This window comes from Bubalus kerabau, chromosome 2 (assembly GCF_029407905.1).
Source record: "Bubalus kerabau isolate K-KA32 ecotype Philippines breed swamp buffalo chromosome 2, PCC_UOA_SB_1v2, whole genome shotgun sequence".
In the NCBI taxonomy this organism is placed as follows: Eukaryota; Metazoa; Chordata; class Mammalia; order Artiodactyla; family Bovidae; genus Bubalus; species Bubalus kerabau.
This window is the reverse complement of record NC_073625.1, coordinates 100,851,582-100,866,365: the sequence shown is the minus strand read 5'-3', so window position 1 is coordinate 100,866,365 and position 14,784 is coordinate 100,851,582. Positions and strand designations below refer to the sequence as shown.

Here is a 14,784-nt window from a genome sequence, read left to right as displayed (position 1 = left end):
CTGTTCGTTTCCAAGGCAAACCATTCAATATCACAGTAATCCAAGTCTATGCCCCAACCAGTAATGCTGAAGAAGCTGAAGGTGAACGGTTCTATGAAGACCTACAAGACCTTTTAGAACTAACACCCAAAAAAGAAGTCCTTTTCATTATAGGGGACTGGAATGCAAAAGTAGGAAGTCAAGAAACACCTGGAGTAACAGGCAAATTTGGCCTTGGAATATGAAATGAAGCAGGGCAAACTAATAGAGTTTAGCCAAGAAAATGCACTGGTTATAACACCCTCTTCCAACAACACAAGAGCAGACTCCATACATGGACATCACCAGATGGTCAACACTGAAATCAGATTGATTATATTCTTTGCAGCCAAAGATGGAAAAGCTCTATACAGTCAGCAAAAACAAGACCAGGAGCTGACTGTGGCTCAGATCATGAACTTCTTATTGCCAAAATCAGACTGAAATTGAAGAAAGTAGGGAAAACAACTAGACCATTCAGGTATGACCTAAATCAAATACCTTATGATTATACAGTGGAAGTGAGAAATAGATTTAAGGGCCTATATCTGATAGATAGACTGCCTGATGAACTATGGAATGAGGTTCGTGACATTGTACAGGAGACAGGGATCAAGACCATCCCCATAGAAAAGAAATGCAAAAAAGCAAAATGGCTGTCTGGGAGGCCTTACAAATAGCTGTGAAAAGAAGAGAAGAGAAAAGCAAAGGAGAAAAGGAAAGATATAAGCATCTGAATGCAGAGTTCCAAAGAATAGCAAGAAGAGATAAGAAAGCCTTCCTTAGCGATCAATGCAAAGAAATAGAGGAAAACAACAGAATGGGAAAGACTAGGGATCTCTTCAAGAAAATCAGAGATACCAAGGGAACATTTCATGCAAAGATGAGCTCGATAAAGGACAGAAATGTTATGGACCTAACAGAAGCAGAAGATATTAAGAAGAGATGGCAAGAATACACAGAAGAACTGTACAAAAAAGATCTTCATGACCCAGATAATCACGATGGTGTGATCACTCACCTAGAGCCAGACATCCTGGAATGTGAAGTCAAGTGCGCCTTAGAAAGCATCACTACAAACAAAGCTAGTGGAGGTGATGGAATTCCAGTTGAGCTATTCCAAATCCTGAAAGATGATGTTGTGAAACTGCTGCACTCAATATGCCAGCAAATTTGGAAAACTCAGCAGTGGCCACAGGACTGGAAAAGGTCAGTTTTCATTCCAATCCCAAAGAAAGGCAATGCCAAAGAATGCTCAAACTACCACACAATTGCACTCATCTCACACGCTAGTAAAGTAATGCTCAAACTTCTCCAAGCCAGGCTTCAGCAATAGGTGAACCGTGAACTTCCTGATGTTCAAGCTGGTTTTAAAAAAGACAGAGGAACCAGAGATCAAATTGCCAACATCCGCTGGATCATGGAAAAAGCAAGAGAGTTCCAGAAAAACATCTATTTCTGCTTTATTGACTATGTCAAAACCTTTGACTGTGTGGATCACAATAAACTGTGGAAAATTCTGAAAGAGATGGGAATACCAAACCACCTGATCTGCCTCTTGAGAAATCTGTATGCAGGTCAGGAAGCAACAGTTCGAACTGGACAAGGAACAACAGACTGGTTCCAAATAGGAAAAGGAGTTCGTCAAGGCTGTATATTGTCACCCTGCTTATTTAACTTATATGCAGAGTACATCATGAGAAATGCTGGACTGGAAGAAACACAAGCTGGAATCAAGATTGCCGGGAGAAATATCAATAACCTCAGATATGCAGATGACACCACCCTTATGGCAGAAAGTGAAGAGGAACTCAAAAGCCTCTTGATGAAAGTGAAAGTGGAGAGTGAAAAAATTGGCTTAAAGCTCAACATTCAGAAAACTAAGATCATGGCATCCGGTCCCAACACTTTACGGGAAATAGATGGGCAAACAGTGGAAGCAGTGTCAGACTTTATTGTTTTGGGCTCCAAAATCACTGCAGATGGTGATTGCAGCCATGAAATTAAAAGATGCTTACTCCTTGGAAGGAAATTTATGACCAACCTAGATAGCATATTGAAAAGCAGAGACATTACTTTGCCAACAAAGGTTCATCTAGTCAAGGCTATGGTTTTTCCTGTGGTCATGTATGGATGTGAGAGTTGGACTGTGAAGAAGGCTGAGTGCTGAAGAATTGATGCTTTTGAACTGTGGTGTTGGAGAAGACTCTTGAGAGTCCCTTGGACTGCAAGGAGATCCAACCAGTCCATTCTGAAGGAGATCAGCCCTGGGATTTCTTTGGAAGGAATGATGCTAAAGCTGAAACTCCAGTTCTTGGCCACCTCATGCGAAGAGTTGACTCATTAGAAAAGACTCTGATGCTGGGAGGGATTGGGGGCAGAAGGAGAAGGGGACGACAGAGGATGAGATGTCTGGATGGCATCACTGACTCGATGGACGTGAGTCTCAGTGAACTCCGGGATTTGATGATGGACAGGGAGGCCTGGCGTGCTGTGATTCATGGGGTTGCAAAGAGTAGGACACAACTGAGTGACCGATCTGATCTGATATGAGGATGCATATGACCATTTGATAAAAATCCATTTCTAACTGAGAAATACTCCATGGTGATTAAAATCTGTTTTCTGTGAAAGTCTTTTAAACACTGTCTGTGATCAGTGTTTGTGTTACATCTCCCAAGTTTCAACCACCTATCTCCAGAGAACCAAACTGCGAGTTTTCAAATTACTTTAATAAGTACGTTATACTGGCTTAACCTTATTAAGGGACTCCTTCTCCCTTAATCTGACTGACTGACTGAATGACACTGAAGTTCAGCAATCCAAAAACTAGCAGAGCCTTCTATGGACAATATAGTCTATTTGTCATCACAGCTTCTAATAGAAACAATAGGATGGATTGAATTGCTGATGAGTTAAACATTAGAAAAGGTGAATGCAATATATATATATAATATATATATATATATATATATATATATTGCAACTAAAACAAATATTTAATCTCCAGGTATTTTTTCCATCAAACCATGTTTCCTTTACTCTCCTATTGTCCTATATTTAAGAGACAAGTCAAGTAAAGAATACTTTATCTGTTTCTGCCCTTCAGTAATCTAAATGCTGAATTTGTTATCATGATTTATTTGTCCCAATCATAACCGAAGATTGCAATACCAATATAGTATTAGATGATGTAGAAATTCATCACTTGCAGAGCAAAGGAGGAGAAAAGATCATGGAGCTACAAGCAGAAGATTTGGATTTCAGGTCTTTTATTGACTGTTGGAGATGGGCTGATCCTCCATTACTCTACCCATCTATATAATAAAGCACTTAAAAACAATCAGTTTTAAAATCCTCTTAGGTCTTAAGATGGTTCAAATATTTTCTTTGTTTCAGAGAAACTTTCATCTAGCCTATATAGATTGTGCACAGTATCAAATCATGGCATGCTACCTCTTCTAACTTCTGCATCACTCATCATAAGTGCAATTAAGCTATTAATGGATCCCTGCCTATATGTTATAACTCAACACAAACTAGCTCATGAAAAAAAGGAGAGGGAGTGGGAAAGGTACTGGCTTATATAACTGGGAAGGACAGTATGAGTCCAAGGATCTAAATGATGCTCTCTGATCCTTCACTCTCTCATCCTGCTGCTCTCTGAGTTCTGACTATTTCCTCCTGTGCCAGATGGCTTCCAACATGAGAACAGATGGGTGGGGTATGCCCAGAAGTAACTTCAACATTATATCTAGATTATATATAATTTTCTAGATTATAATGCAGAGGAAAAGATATTTCTTTCACCCAACTTTTACATATAAAATCCCAGGAAGATTCTAACTGGCTCAGAAAGATTTCTAACTAGTTCAGTCACTGTGATCAGAGAAAAAATAGGGTCAAATTCACTCTCCGATGATTCTGAGGGTGGTTAGAAAGGGTGAACTCACTATGTAGCAGTTTCACTTTAAATCTAATATGTGGAGAAATGTGAGTTCCTCAGAAAAGGGTGTTCTCTTTCCAGAGAAAAGAAAAGGATACTACACTGAGAAAAAAATAGGTATAAATACCACAGTCTGATTCTTGGCTTGCCCTCATAACCAGTTACAGGATTGTTTTCATCTGAGCTCTAGTATGGGACTTTATTCTTTTTGTGGATATATTGCAGGATGTTAGAAGCCAAACTGGATTGTCTCATCATCTAAAAAAAGGAGAGTACAATTTCATTATTTGCAACCCATGCACATTATTCAAGTGGCTACTCAAAAAATACCTGGTGATAATAAAAAGTTGCAATTGTTATTAGCCAGTTTCGCTTTACCTTTAACCTCTTTATATTATCTACCACGGCTAACTATTTTTGGCTCAAGTTACTGTGGAAGAGAGTACTGTTCCTAGATACTTAATCTGTGTCAGCTTTAGCAGAGCTTTTTCATTCATTAGGCAGTGCCTGATCTCTTCTGACAGCTTCAATCCTATAATACTCTTCCCCAAAGGCTGTACTGAAAGTCTAGATATCTCTATACATCATAAAGGTCCAAGTTCATGACTTCACTTCTTTTAGACTCTTATTGAAATTCCAAGGATCCTGGATATTTATTATATAGGATTCATCCACAGGAGTTATTATTAAAGGCTTTGCAGTTCTTGGCCAGAATTTTACACCTATGAGGGAACAAAATGCGTTTGGAATCTGAATGATGATGTTCCTTTTTGCCACTGATCCTCAGGAATGAGATATCATATGCATAAATCATATTTCTTTACTTGGTGATTTATAAATAAGATGAAAAATTTTCATTATTGGGGAGTAAGCACTACACTAAACAAAAATGGTGATTGTTTCTTTGCTTGATAACTGCCCTTCATTTAAGTGGATCATATTTGCCATGTTTAGCTTATGATGGCAATAGAAAAAAATATATATTTCCATATATCAAGTATGTGTTGTTCTATTTCTCTATCACATAAAAATATATACATGTAATAATCAAAAGGCAGTTTATAGATCAATATGTATATCTTCAAGATACTTTATATGAAAATTAATATGAGAGGAGTGGCCAATATGAGGAGTAGGAAAACCCTGAGCTCACTGCCTCCCACGAACACAACAAAATTACAACTTTTTACAGAGCAACTATCTACAAAAACAACATGAAAACTAGCAGAAAAGACTTTCCACGACTAAAAACATAAAGAAGAGGCCATAACAAGACCAGGAGAAGGATACAGTATAGTCAAGACTCTCACCACCAGTGGGCATAAGCAATCCACAAATGGGAGGATAGGCACAACTATAGAGGTTCTCTCTAAGAAGCAACAGGTCTGAGCTCCACTTTGGACTCCCAGCCCGAAGATCCTGCACCAGGAATACTGTCCCCAGATGTGTGACTTTGAAGGCCAGTAGGGTTTGCTTGCTGGAGAGCTGGAGGGCTGTAGGAAACAGACATTTTTCTCTTAAAATGAAAGTGAAAGTTGCTCAACCATGCCCAATTCTTTGCCACCCCATGGACTGTATCCTCTTTGTGACCCCATGGACAGAATACTGGAATGGGTAGCTTTTCCCTTCTCCAGGGGATCTTCCCAACCCAGGGATTGAACCCAGGTCTTCCACATTGTAGGCAGATTCTTTACCAACTGAGCCACAAGGGAAGCCCAAGAATACTGGAGTGGGTAGCCTAACCATTCTCCAACAGAGCTTCCTGATCCAGGAATCAACCGGGGTCTCCTGCATTACAGGTGGATTCTTTACCAACTGAGCTATAGAGGAAGCCTTGCTCTTAAAGGGGGCATGCAAAATCAGAGATTGGAATCCCAGCACAAAGGCTCAGTCATGTCTGACATTTTGTGACCCCATGGACTACAGCCAGTCAGGCTCCTCTGTCCATGAGATTTTTCAGGCAAGAATACTGGAGTGTGTTACCATTTCCTTCTTCAGGGCATCTTCCTGACCCAGGGATCAAACTCATGTTTCCTGTGTCTCCTGCATTACAGGCAGATTCTTTACCCACTGAGCCATGGGGGAAGCCCCAGTTTGAAAGAAACCTGGGTCAAACTCACTCGCTGATCATAGAGAGCATCCAGAGAAGCAGGAGGCAACTTGGACTTCCACAGGGGACATAAACACTGGTGGCAACCACTTTGGGGAGCTCCCTCTTCCAAGAGGTCACAGGAGCACTATTCTGGAGTCCTTCTAGTCTATTAGCTCAGGGACCCAATGCCACTCACCAGCAGGTCTGTTTCCTCAGGCAAGGGCAACAAAAGCAAAAATATACAAATGCTGCTGCTGCTGCTGCTGCTAAGTCGCTTCAGTTGTGTCCGACTCTGTGCGACCCCATAGACGACAATGGGACTGCATCAAATCAAAAAGTTTCTGAAGCAAGATGGAAACCATCAACAAAACAAAAAAGCAGCCTACTGAATGGGAGTAGATATTTGCAACAATATATCAGATAAGGGATTAATATACAAAATATACCAAAAAAAAAAAAAAACCCTCACAGAACTTAGCAACAAAAAAACAAACAACCCAACTGAATAATGAGCAGAGGTCCCAAACAGACATTTTTTCAAAGCCATACAGATAGCCAACAGACACAGAAAAACATGCTCAACATCACTCACCATCACTCACCATCATGGAAATGCAAATCAAAAGCACAATGAGATACCACCTCATCTCTGTCAAAATAACCATCATCAAAAAGATAACAAATAACAAGTATTGGCGAGGACATAGAGAAAAGGGAACTCTCAAGTACAATATCATGTTGGTGAGACTATAAATTGGTACAGCCAGTACAGAAAACTGTATGGAAGTTCCTCAAAATAATCAAAATCAAACTGCCATATGATCTTGGAATTTCACTTCTTGGTACTTACCCAAAGAAAAAAAAATAATTCAAAGGATATATGCATCCCTATGTCTACTGCACCATTATTTATAATAATCAAGATATGGAATCAAGATATCATATCAAAATATTCATCAGTAGACAAATGTATAAAGAAGGTGTGGCACATATATTCACAATGGAATATTACTCAGACATAAAAAAGAAACCTTGCCATTTGAAATAACATGGGTGGTTGGGTGGATGAAATCAGTAAAGGGAAATAACAGGAACAAATCTCAAGTTATACAATAAATAAGTTACAGGGATATGCTATACAGCATAACAATATTGTCAGTAATATTATAATAACTTTGTATTGGAAGAGATGGTAACTAGACTCACCATGGTGATTATTTCATACTATTTGTAATTATCAAATCATTATGCAGTATACAATGAAACTAACATGATACTGTATATTAACTATTCTTCAATTTGAAAAAGGAAAGTTACTACTTAACAATACATTTACTAGAAACCTGGGCTGCAGTTAAAGATGAAGCCAGACACCCCATCGGAACTGGTAGTACATTTAATTCCAAGAGCAGGAAAGAAAGTAAGCGAGACCTGTGCTTTACCTGGCATTAAAAAGAAAAGGCAGGCTATATGACACACAGAGGGCAGTCTCACATGGACCAACATAGGGAAGAAGTGAAGGTCTAAGAAGACGTGTAGAAAAATGGAGGGGTCTGAAGCAGAGGTACCACACTGTTTCTCAGGTTTGGGGTTCCCATTGGAAGACAAGAGTGTAGCAAGACTGGCCATGAAGATGCATTCTGTTTAATTTTCTATCTTAAATTTTATAATGCTCTCATCGAGTTTTTACAATCTCATGTTTTTTCCCAAAGCCATGACTTTCTCATTGATCACACTGTTAATACCCTAGGTTCTACATCTGACGTTCAAAGTCCTCTAGTATCTTTACAGGGAGAAGGCAATGGCACCCCACTCCAGTACTCTTGCCTGGAAAATCCCATGGACGGAGGAGCCTTGTGGGCTGCAGTCCATGCAGTTGCGAAGAGTCGGACATGATTGAGCGACCTCACTTTAACTTTTCACTTTCATGCATTGGAGAAGGAAGTGGCAACCCACTCCAGTGTTCTTGCCTGGAGAATCCCAAGGATGGGGGAGCCTGGTGGGCTGCCCTCTCTGGGGTCGAACAGAGTCGGACATGACTGAAGCGACTTAGCAGCAGCAGTATCTTCACAGACAATATTCTAGAGCAAAGTGCAACCACTTGCTCTTCACATACTGTGTTTCCCTCCCTTCTTGTCATTGTTCATATATTTCCTGTAAACTGGATACTCTTTCCCTCCCCTTACACCCACATTCAATTTCTAGGCATAAAAATTCCACACATTTTTCAAAAGTTTCATCCTGATATCATCAGAAGGAACTCTTCTATAAACTCTTCAAGGATGCACTTTATCTGTATTCTCTTTAAATGGCACTCAGCACTATACTGCATTTTAATTGTTGTATACATATATTTACTTCTAGACATGAATTAACTGAGAACAGGTCTCATGTCTTAAAGGTCTACTTAGATCAACATCACTGTCTTAGGCAAAGAAACTTCCATTTAATGAAGAGTTGGATATTGTAACTTAAATTTACTAGTATTGGAACAAAACATTATCAGCATATAGCTATTTAAACTTTTCATATTTACTATATTCTGCTGACCCATCTTCCATTTACTGTCTTTTATCCAATATTTTTGTAGTAGTTCATGATGTGGCTGAGTAAAATAATAACAATAACAACAGCAGAACAGAACAGAGAAGGGGAGGTTGACACTTGGAGCCAAATTTTCAACTTTTCATTGAGTGCATCATTGAATCTGAAAAATAATATCAGCCAAGCAGAAACAGCATGATACTGAAAAAAGCAAGTAGTATTTAAAACAGTGTGAGTTTATATTTAAGTAGCCACATATCTATAACATTTCAACCTTGAAGTCCTAATAATACAGTGTTCAGAAGTAATTCATCATGGCTTTTCATTCTTCTGCATATCATACAAGCAGAGGACATGACTTCCTATTGGGATATTTTTTCAGATATGTTTCTATAATGAACAGCCTTGGAAGAGAAAGCCTCCCTCCAGAGCAGAGGCAAGATCATTTACTGCCTATTATACAAGCTTCAGGTTTCCTAAAATAGAGTAACTCAGCTATAGCATGCAACCACTCTGTCTGCAGCATCTACTGAGGTATCCACATGCTGCATGCGTGGGATTTGGGAGGCCAGGTGGACTGACACAGGTATGACATCTATGGTGCTTCTTTGTCATGAGTATTAAAGTCATTTGTTTCTGATTCAGAAGGTTCGTGATCTTTCGTTCAAAGTAAAAGACACTAACTCTAGTAAAGAAAGAAGTTGGGGAGGAGGCTGCTTACTAGAATTACAGTGGGGAGATCACAGAATTTTTAAAAAGCTGAGTAGCCAAATCTCAAGAAAGATGATTCTAGGGATCCCTACAGCATGCACCTTTGAAGAGTCACTTTTTTTTTTTATTTTATTTTATTTTTAAACTTTACATAATTGTATTAGTTTTGCCAAATATCTGATGTGGAATTAATTAGCATGTTGAATGAGCCATTCATATTCTGTATATTTTAAAATCAAATTCCTGAAAGAAATTATATGGTTAGTTTGGTCACATGCCCCACCGTCTATGGTAAGAAGAAGACCACACAATTGACATTCTTACCAATCAGACTGAGTAAGAGAAGCAATAAAAAAACAATCAGACCAATAGATAAAACAAATAAAGAAACAAAAAAACAGAGATGCCCACTCCTTCTTACTTAAGCAAAAGGTTTTTTCCTCTGAAGAAATTGTGATTTTCTCTTGGAAGAACAGTGATATCACTATAACTCATTACATTGCTCCATTTGTTTTGACTATCAGATAACCAAAAATTTAACTTAATGTTATTAACCTTACAAGACCAAATGCCTTACACATTGGCCCTTGTTCTTCTATCCTGACATTTTTTGAAGTAATTTTTAAGACTTTTTTATATACTTTATATGTGGTTTCCCATAAACAATTACCATATACAGACCCCCAAACGGGCTCCACGATTCCACTCTCCTATGACTTTGTATATGCTGTTCCTTTTATCTCAAATCTCTTCTCCACATTTTCTGCCAAACAAGTCTCTACTTGTTGGGGAAGGTAGTCATGTACCTGATCACCCCTGGCTCATCATCCCTGGCACAGCAGTACAGAGCAGACTTGGACCTGGAACGTGTCCTTACAAAGAGATAAACAGCCTTCACAGCCTGTGCTGGACATGTCTCTTTGCTAGGAAATCTTTCCCCATTCCAGGCTTGATGTGTACCTCTGCTTAAGTGTGTGTGTCATAAAGGAACTGGCAAACCCCACTACTCCATCTGTTCCCAACAGGTGGAATAAAATGGGGTCAGAGGTGTGTGTGCAGACCATCCCCATGTTGGGGGAGACCCACTAGCCTTGGGAAATGGATCAGTTGAAGGCGAACTTGCTCCACCTCTTCTCTTTGTGAGTAGCATTGTTCCATGTAGCGCCTGTGTGAGTTGTCTTTCTTACCCCAACACCTGCAAACCATGAAGTGAGTTGATGTCTGGGGACTTGCTACTCTTGGTGGCAAGAACTGTTAAGCTCTTCACTGTCCTTCACACAGTGGAAGGTGTCTCTTGCTCAACACTATTCATGGTTTAGATCTAGGCAAAGTTATTCACTGTCGTTTCTGTTCCTTACATACCTTTAGAATCCAAACTGTCTTTACCTTATCTTCATTTCTTTGTTTAACCATATATATCTGCTATTAAATCAACATTTCTTTGTACAAGTCTATATTTTTTGTTAGATCAACATATCTTTGTACAGGTCTATATCTTTTATGGAAACAGTGACAGACTTTATTTTCTCGGGCTCCAAAATCTCTGCAGATGGTGACTGCAGCCATGAAATTAAAAGACACTTGCTCCCTGGAAGAAAAGCGATAACAAACCTAGACAGCATATTAAAAAGCAGAGACATTACTTTGCCCACAAAGGTCCATCTAGTCAAAGCTGTGGTTTTCCCAGTAGTCATGTATGGATATGAGAGTTAGACCATAAAGAAAGCTGAGTGCTGAAGAATTAATGCTTTTGAAATGTGGTGTTGGAGAAGACTCTTGAGAGTCCCTTGGACAGCAGGGAGATCAAACCAGTTGATCCTAAAGGAAATAAGTTCTGAATAATCATTGGAAGGATTGATGCTGAAGCTGAAACTCCAATATTTTGGCCACCTGATGTAAAGAATTGACTCATTGGAAAAAACCCTGATGCTCAGAATGATTGAAGGCAGGATAAGAAGTGGACAACAGAGGATGAGATGGTTGGATGGCATCACTGACTTGATGGACATGAGTTTGAGCAAGCCCCAGGAGTTGGTGATGGACAGGGAGGCCTGGCATGCTGCAGTCCATGGGGTCACAAAGAGTCAGACATGACTGAGCAATTGAACTGAACTGAAACCTTTTATATTATGGCATCAACACCTACTCTGCTTCCTGACACTTATGAAGAGTTACCTGAAGGCTTATTTATTAAATTAGTAAATAAATGGATACATGAACTAGAGCTTGCAGAGAAGCAAGGAAATCTGGATACTTCTTCTTGGAAGGTAGTTCTACAGTCTCCATTTTCAAATCTTTTCCTTTTTCCTTTTATCTATTTCTCTACTACTCTCAAGAACACTGATTCTTTACTTTTTCTCATGATTTAATTATAAGTTTAATACTCAACGCTTCTTGAGACACTATATATTGTAAAATTTTCATTTTAAAAGCTAATTTGTCCCCTTTTCTAATATTGAGGTGTCCATCATGCTGCTTCCATGGTTCTATAGAATTTGGTTCACAACTTTGAGAACGTATAGCCATCACTGTAGTCAAGGCACACACAGCTCACCTACTCAGTTAGTGACGAGGCTAAAACTTTCATTCAACCCACCACGATACTATCTAAAAACTTTATTTTTTCATTGTACTAAATACTATTCAGTAAGCTGAAAGAAATAATCTCTTGCAAAACTGCATAAGTTCAGACAAAACTGGAGTTATCTGCTTCATTATATACATCACAGGAAATGCCTAATATTTCCCCTGAGATTTTAATAAGCAAAACAGGGAGGTATGGAAGTTCAAAACATACAAGAACATTAATACCCACAGAAAATCGTACTCCTCATTAACGCCCTTTGAGAATTCTGCTCTGCAGCTTTGTTTCAAATAACTTTGCCAATGTTAAATAATGTTCTGTTTTCTTGCTTTAGTTACTTTCTTTGTAAAACCCAAAGAAAAAAAAATTATATGCTGCAATGTCAGCTCTCTTTCAGAACTCATAAACAGGAAATGTTTTCTTCCTTGTTTGCCTTTTATTTTTTTTAACGATTGAAACACACCCTCTGTCTTGCTAATTGAGCCCATTCACCTGTGGCAAATGCAAGCTGTGCTGCAGTTAGGACAGCACAAGTCACTCAAAGAATGCTCTTTGCGAGGGCAAAACTGCTGATGTCCTACCAGATTCCTAGCTGTTAAATTCTAGCAGGTGAGCATAAACAAATAGCTCCATTTAGTCACGAAAGGGGAAAAGTTGAGAGGGGAGTGGAGATGTGACAATTGCTACTTCCATCCTCTTACAAAGTCAACCAGATTCTGTACAGCATAACAAATCCATTATACATGATACAGCTCCCCCACAGCAGAGACAGACTGACTTAAAGCTTCTTACTCATTTTTTAACTTAGTTTTCTATCCTGCTCCTTTTCCTGAGCTCATCTAGAACAAGGAAGTAAGAAGGAAAAAAAAATCAAACAAAAATACAATCCACCGTGGCTATTCACTATAATGATGTTCTCTTTCAAAAATTCATTCTTCTGTTCTTTGTGTACCCTTTCACAGCTCAACGTGAAGTGAACTTTGAAAGCTCTTATAATTTGTGCTGCTTATTTGTTCATTATTTCAACTCCATCTTCAACATGTATTATGATTCCTAATACATTAGAAGCAATTCTGAATGAGTGAGAAAATGGATGAATAAATGAAAATTATTTTTTTCTTCCTAACTAGTCAACAAATTCTTTGATGTTAGTTTCCAGGTGTTAATGTTTCCTTTTTTTTAATTTTATTTTATTTTTAAACTTTACATAATTGTATTAGTTTTGCCAAATATCAAAATGAATCTGCCACAGGTACACATGTGTTCCCCACCCTGAACCCTCTTTATAACTTGAGTAACTTTCCTGGTGACTCAGGTGGTAAAGAATTTGCCTACAAGTAGGGAGATCCAGGTTCGATCCTTGGGTTGGGAAGTTACTTAGCAAACATAACTCCTCATCTTTCATTTATTAGCCATAGTTTTTAAAACAATGTAGGTTTAAATAAAAATTTATTGGTTGTACTATTTTCTAAATGGTTTTATGATTTATAAAGTCCTATTGGTTCACTGCATAGTCAGTTGAAGAGTTTTTGTAACATATTTTAGGGCTTCCCGGGTGGCTCAATAGTAAAGAATCCACCTGCTGACACATGAGACTCAGGTTCGATCCTTGGGTTGGGAAGATCCCCTGGAGTCGGAAATGACAACTCCCTCCAGTATTCTTGCCTGGAAAATTCTATGGGCAGGGGAGCCTGGAGGGCTCCAATCCATGGGGTCACAAAGAGTCAGACACAACATGACTGAGTGCACACCCACACAAACATATTTCAACTCCATCTGAGAAGCCAGTGATGCATCATTTTGTCCCTCAGGACAGAAAATGAAAAAGGTGAAATTAAACAAGAGGAACTCAAATTGACTGCATTCCTCTGACCAACAGATAGCTGGCAATTCCAGGAAAGAGCTCTTATTAATTAGACTGCATTAATTAGATACACAGAGGAAGCCCTCCTGGGGAGGAGTATGGTGGTCTGCAATGCTGCTCTCACTCCTTATCCCCAGCCACCCCAATCCCAAGGTGCCCTGACCTGAACTTGTCAGTGCTGAAACTCCCCAAGACCTAGACCATGAACTTGCTCCCAGGGGAAATGATGAGGATTATGTTGGGGGCAAATGGTCAGAGCCTGGAATAGTATTAATTATTCCTGGAGCTGGAGTATTCCTATAATCAACACTGGAAATAGTGAGCACATTTTTTAAGCTGTTCTTGTTAAAGACATAAGTCATGTGACTTCCTGAAGACTAACTGATGTGTTCCCAGAAGCTGGATGTAGAACTAGCAGTATAAAAGTAAGACCATTAAAGAAAAGGGGGAAAAAAAAAGGAAACTTTTGTTCATGAAGTTGATCCTAGGTGAAATCAGATTTCTGTATTAATCTTGGCATGTAAACATCAAATATTGTTGGGTGATATGTTGAGAACAGACTCACGTCCCTTTGTGTTTATGCATGATTGGAAATGGCAACCCACTCCAGTTTTCTTGCCTGGGAAATTCCAAGGTCAGGGGAGTCTGGTGGGCTGCAGTCCACAGGGTCAAAAAATGTTGTACACAACTTAGCAACTAAATAATGGCAACGATAATGGTAAACATTCCTTATCAGATCTTGTCTCCACTCCTCTTCAAACTACTGTCATATTAATTTGTCTTTTGGCTGTTTTACTCTTATCTTTCAAAGAAAGTTTGTCTGTATCTGTAATTGGTTGCAAAACAGAATATTGTCCATGCTAGACATCCTCTATTAATACCCAGTTACTAGTGCTGTGACAAATTTAATGAAAGTCAAAAAGAATAACTTTAAGTTTCCAGAATTTGAAAGATATGAAACAAGAATAGATTAGCACTTATACATTTCTAAGAATTGGACTGTCTAGGAAAAAATCAAATTTTCT

General features: G+C 38.8%; 1 pseudogene; it reads left to right on the top strand.

The window, feature by feature from the left end:
• LOC129644452 (fatty acid-binding protein, heart-like) overlaps positions 1-14,784 on the top strand; it is a 198,149-nt pseudogene that overhangs the window by 1,089 nt on the left and 182,276 nt on the right.